This window comes from Pituophis catenifer, unplaced genomic scaffold, assembly GCF_029215685.1.
Source record: "Pituophis catenifer annectens isolate HBS135680 unplaced genomic scaffold, rPitCat1.0.hap2 SCAF_16, whole genome shotgun sequence".
Classification (NCBI taxonomy): domain Eukaryota; kingdom Metazoa; phylum Chordata; class Lepidosauria; order Squamata; family Colubridae; genus Pituophis; species Pituophis catenifer.
The window spans coordinates 11,249,737-11,255,736 of NW_027256896.1; positions in this window are offsets into that span (position 1 = coordinate 11,249,737).

Below are 6,000 nucleotides of genomic sequence, written 5' to 3' on the forward strand. Positions count from 1 at the left end.
GCACCTTTGGGTCTGCCTGAAAGCCACTTTTTTTTTTTTTTTTTTTTTTTTGGGAAAAATGAACTCTCATTTTTCACCCTTTGAAGAGAGGAAATTTCTATCAGGTGAAACAGTTTGCAGCTCAGTGTGACAGAAAAGATGGGGGGGGAAAATTAGACCCGGTGCATAAAGGTAAAGGTTCCCCTTGCACGTATGTGCTAGTCGTTCCTGACTCTAGGGGGCGGTGCTCATCTCCGTTTCAAAGCCGAAGAGCCACCGCTGTCTGAAGACATTTCCATGGTCATGTGGTTGGCATGACTCAACGCCAAAGGCGCATGGAACGCTGTTCCCTTCCCACCAAAGGTGGCCCCTATTTTTCTACTTGCATTTTTTACGTGCTTTCGAATGGCTAGGTCGGCAGAAGCTGGGAAAAGTAACGGGAGCTCACCCCGTTATGCGGCACTAGGGATTCGAACCGTTGAACAGCCGACTTTCTGATCGACAAGCTCAGCGTCATAGCTACTGAGCCACCATGTCCCTTAGACCTGGTGCATACATCGCCCTAATGTTTAACCCTGCTTGTTGACTGAACACAATACATTGGGTTCACACAGTAGGTGGTCCCAAATCAAGCTAATTAAAGTGAGTCTCGGTGCTTCACGTGTGAATCCCAGCCATTGTGCTGGGAACCCGTCTCTTTATGCCCATAAATCTCCATCGCTTTTATCTGTTTTGTTACTATGATCTTGTCAGCAGCTCCTGGCAACGGTTGCTGCACTAGAGGTGCCTCCTGGTGAAGATTTATAATTTGGCTTTTTTCTCTTCTTATGCTTTCATATTTCGGTGGACGAGAGAGAGTGACTGATTTGGTAGAAAGGCTCCATTCATTTTTCATGCTCGAACCAGCAGTGTAGCTGTTAACGATGTTAGCGCTTTGCTTGAGATAAATTTACAAAGACAGCAGACTGGAAAACGGGGAAACGGGGAATTAGAACTTACCCTACTTTCTCTGCTCCTGAGCTCCTCCAATCGCTGCTACCCATTTATTCCCCGCTCTCTTTCTCCAGCTCTGCCAAAAACAGGAGGAGATCTGGCCAGAAGGAAAAACGTGGAGAGACCCGTGTTACTCAGATACCTTTTGCCAGATGTTGAGTTCTGTGGAACATTTTGGGGTCCTGCAGAATTCTTCACCCAAGGAGAATAGAAGTTGAAGATGGAGGAGGGAGGCATATACAGTAGTGGTCAAAATTGTGGAAACCTTTTGGGAAAAGTGTATTTTTGAGGTTTGATGGCTAATAACACCACTTTTGGGGGGGAGTTTCAAGATAATCCTATTCCACTGCTGGAATGGCCTGGGAATTGCCCAGACCTTAACCCAATTGAAAATCTATGGAGCCGACTAAAGAAACTTGTTAGTCAGAAGCGACCCAGCAATAAAACCAGTTAATAGAAGCAATCTTGGTTTCACATGATAACAGCTGCAGAACTCAAAGACTTGGTTCACTCCATGGGAAGACGCTGTAAGGCTATAATTTATGCTAAAGGTTATCCAACTAAGTATTAACTGATATGGTGATAACTTTTGTATATCTCGTTTTTTCTATGGTGATCATTTTTGCATATCTCGTTTTTTCTACGTGTTTCACTTTTCTTCTTTATACTGTAACTGCTATTCTAATAGCAAATCCTTCATAAAAGTTATTGTATTACATTCTTGATTAAATTATCTTTACACTGATATATAGTACTCCTCCAAAAAAAGGTGGTGTTATTAGCTAGTTTTAGAAAATACACTTTTCCCAAAAGGTTTCCAAAATTTTGGCCACTACTGTAGTTCTGGAAGTCTTCTGAATTATGGAGGTTTAAAAAAATCCTTTTCTGTTAAAAAGCAGCAGTTTGGACCTATCCAGAATTGCTATTCACATATTAGTTTCTATCCTTCGATAAACGCCACGTAGTTAATAAGATTAACACTGCACAGCAATTAAATTGAATAAGGTTACTGGAACATTCCCTAAATTCTTCAAAAATTACTTCCAGTGACAATGAACCTATATTATCTTTAATTCAAAAATAATTTAAATAGGGGTTAGAAATTGGCATTGAAACTTGTGTAATAATACAGTTCATGAATTCTAATTGAATAGCAATGCTTCAGTTTCAGCGTACAACTAAACTCTTAGAAAATTGCATTTTCTAAGAGATTAGTTTATTTCATTAGCTTCTCTAAATTGGTTCCTGGTTAAAATGATTTCCACTGGGGGAAAAAATAAAGAATGTTCAAGTACAGTCTTAATTACAGATATTTCAAAGTCTTCTGCAGACTTTCAGCAGCCCACCCAAATAAAACTCAAGGTAGTTGGACAGAATAACAGAATGACAAAAGTTGGAAGGGACCTTGGAGGTCTTCTAGTCCAACCTGCTGCCCATGACTTTTCTACAATATCCCACAATGTGGTCGGATCTCTCCAATCATCTCCAAATTTGAGGGTAATACACAGTGATGGGATTCAGCCGGTTCGCACCACTTCGGGAGAACCGGTTGTTAACTTTCTGAGCAGTTTGGAAAACTGGTTGTTAGAAGAAATCATTAACCGGTTGTTAAATTACTTGAATCCCACCACTGGTAATACAGGTAGTCCTCAATTTACAACCGTTCATTGAATGAATGTTCGAAGTTACAATGGCACTGAAAAAAGTGTCATTTTTTTCAAACTTATGACCATTGCAGCATCCCCATGGTCATGTGATCCAAATTCAGAAGCTTGGCAACTGGTTCAGGGGTGGGTTCTAATTTTTTTTTACTACCGGTTCTGTGGGCGTGGCTTATTTTGTGGGCGTGGCTTGATGGTCATCTGACAAACAATTCTTTAGGATTTAGCAGAGGTACTGGTCTACCAGGCTTTTAACTGCTTGCAGAGCCGTACCGGTTTACCCATTTGTTTTTGGAGCGCACTGGTCTACCACCACACTGCCTTTTACCGCTGATCAGCTGTAGGGCGGCCCTTTGAAGTGCCGCGGCAAGAGTTTAAACAGTTTTTTGCTGCTCTGCCACCACCGAGAGCATCGGAAACTGCTTTCAGGCAGCTTGGCCTCAATTGCCAATCTACCACCACGGAGCGGTTTACAAGGAGCGGATCGGTTCTAGCCGATCAGTTGGGAGGCTTCTTGGCTTCTCAATTTAAAGCTACGGTGTCTTGGTTTTTTTTTCTCTTCTTTGTCAAGTGAGCCCTGATTTTTTCCTTCCAGCCAATCAGCTGGGACTCGGGAGGCAGAGAATAGATTGGGGGCGGGGCCAGGCAGAGGTGGTATTTACTGGTTCTCTGAACTACTCAAAATTTCCACTACCGGTTCGCAAGAACCGGGGAGAACCGGTAGCAACCCACCACTGAACTGATTCATATATATGATGGTTGAGTGTCCTGGGGTCATGTGATCCTCTTTAGTGACCTCCTGACAAGCAAATCAACGGGGAAGCCAGACTCACTTAACAACCGTGTTCCTAACTTAACAGCTGCAGTGATTCATTTAACAACTCTTGGCAAGAAAGGTCGTAAAATGGAGCAAAAAATTCACAACTGTCTTGATTAGCAACAAAATTTTTTGCTCAGTTGTAAGTCGTAAGTCGAAGACTACCTCTACTCATCTCATAAATTTTATAATTATTACTTTTTAAGGGAAGCTAACCTTATGCTCACAAACCAGCTGGCCAAATATTTTCACCAAGACATGTGACTGCACCAGTAATGGGTTTCAATTTTTTTTTACTACCGGTTCTGCGGGCGTCGCTTGGTGGGCATGGTATGGCTTGGTGGATGTGGCTTGGTGGGCGTGGCAAGGGAGGGATACTGCAAAATCTCCATTTCTTCCCGATCAGATGGGAGGCAGAGAATAGATGGGGGCGGGGCCAGTCAGAATTTTTACTACCTGTTCTCCGAATTACTCAAAATTTCCGCTACCGGTTCTCCAGAACTGGTCAGAATCTGCTGAAACCCACCTCCACATTGCACTGAACTTTCAAATAGAGAAGGTTGTTTGATTGTCCTATTTTTTTTTTCGCCTTTCACAATAACTAATTATTAAATTAAATAAGTTATCTTTTTTATTGTAAAGGTTGGTCAAAGACCATATTCAAGATAATTTGATTTTGATTGGAAGTGGATCCATCATTATAATCTGAGATTCCGACATATGCAAGGACTTTGGAATCTTATTTGGATTTTTTCCTGCATTGACGTTGCAAATAAAAGGTAAAGGGGAAGGTTCCCCTCGCACATATGTGCTAGTCGTTCCCGACTCTAGGGGGCGGTGCTCATCTCCGTTTCAAAGCCGAAGAGCCAGCCCTGTCCGAAGACATCTCCATGGTCATGTGGCTGGCATGACTCAATGCCAAAGGTGCACGGAACGCTGTTACCTTCCCACCAAAGGTGGTCTCTAGTTTTCCCTTGCATTTTTTACGTGCTTTCGAACTGCTAGGCGTCAAGTTTCGAGGTCGTCTCAAATAAATTGCATTTCAAACAAAGTCTTTGATGAAAAAAACTCCCATTTATTAAGCACGACATTCTAAATCCGACTCCATCGTAGCCAACACTGACTTCCAGACCCAAAACCCTCCCTTTCCGTTCCCCACTCCCCTGCACTCATTGGCCATCTTCCAAGTCACTCTACCCCTAATCTACTGCTCCAGCTCAAAGGAATTTCCCCCCTCCCATCCCATCTCCTAGGGGATATTATCTCCAGGGAAAATAAGTAGGTGAAAAGTCAAACGTCCCTTTCCAGACGCCTCCGCTTCTCCTTCTTATGTCAGCACTAGAGTAAATGCAGCTTGAAGTGCTGACACTAGGTTGGCAGAAGCTGGGACAAATCATGGGAGCTCACCTCGTTACGCGGCACTAGGGATTCAAACCGTTGAAATGCCAACCTTTCGATCGACAAGCTCAGAGTCTTAGTCACTGAGCCACTGCGTCCCAACTACATTGCAAATACCTGCCCATAAATCCAGCACAACATGAATCATTAAAAACGCTGCTCATTATAAGCCTGTCCTCCCTAGACTATATGATTCGAGGCAAAAATTATTGGAGGGAATAAAAATGCTCAGGAATCGTTCAGTGTTTGTTTACTTCCAAATTTGGATTCGAAAGATGAAAAGCTCTAACCTGCAAAGCTGGATGCTAAGCAACATCGAGACCATAGCAACGGTTCTTATCTCTTGCTTGCCACCCATTGATAAAATTCAGGCACCCCCAGTTTAGCAACGATTCTAAGAGGCGTACTTCAAATGACAAGCGGGCAACCTTATGAGAAAACAATGACTCAATGACTCGTGTTGTGTCTGCATAAGGCTGTTCTGTGTGTAATGTAAGCAGAAGAGAAACAACTCCAAAGCAGGGGTGGGCTTCAAACATTTTAGCAAGGGGTTCTCTGCCGGGTTGCTGGGTGGGCGTGGCCTAGTTGGCCACCTGCACCACTGGGGAGGCGGAGACTCCGGAGTCTGGGGAGGCGTTTTTGCCCTCCCCAGACTCCGGAGGCTTTCCTCGAGCCTCTAGGAGGGCGAAAACGGCCTCCTCAGGCTGCAGAGGCCCTCTGGAGGCCCTCCGGAGGCCTTCCCGAACTTCTGGTAGGCCCGTTTTTTGCCCTCTCCGAGCCTCCGCGCATGCCCTGCACTTACCTGCATCCAAAACGGGCCACGTGGGGACTCCTGGGAGGGGTGGGGAGGGCAGGGCCAGCCAGGAGTGGGATTTGGGGGTTTCTCCGAACTGCACAGTATCTTAGCTAGAGGTCTCCCGAATCCCTGCGAACCCCCAGCAGCCCACCCATGCTCCAAATCCATAAAAGAGTATCAATCCGCAACTAGTTATTTTCAAGGGGAAACGACGATACGGATTTTTGCAAATGGACCACATTAGCTGGCGTTTAAATGCCAAATTTGTTAAGATTGTGCTGCTCTATTTTTTTTTTTTCCTTAATTGGCTTGCAGGGCAGAATGGCACTTCAAAAACTAATTATTTTTCCGCCCAT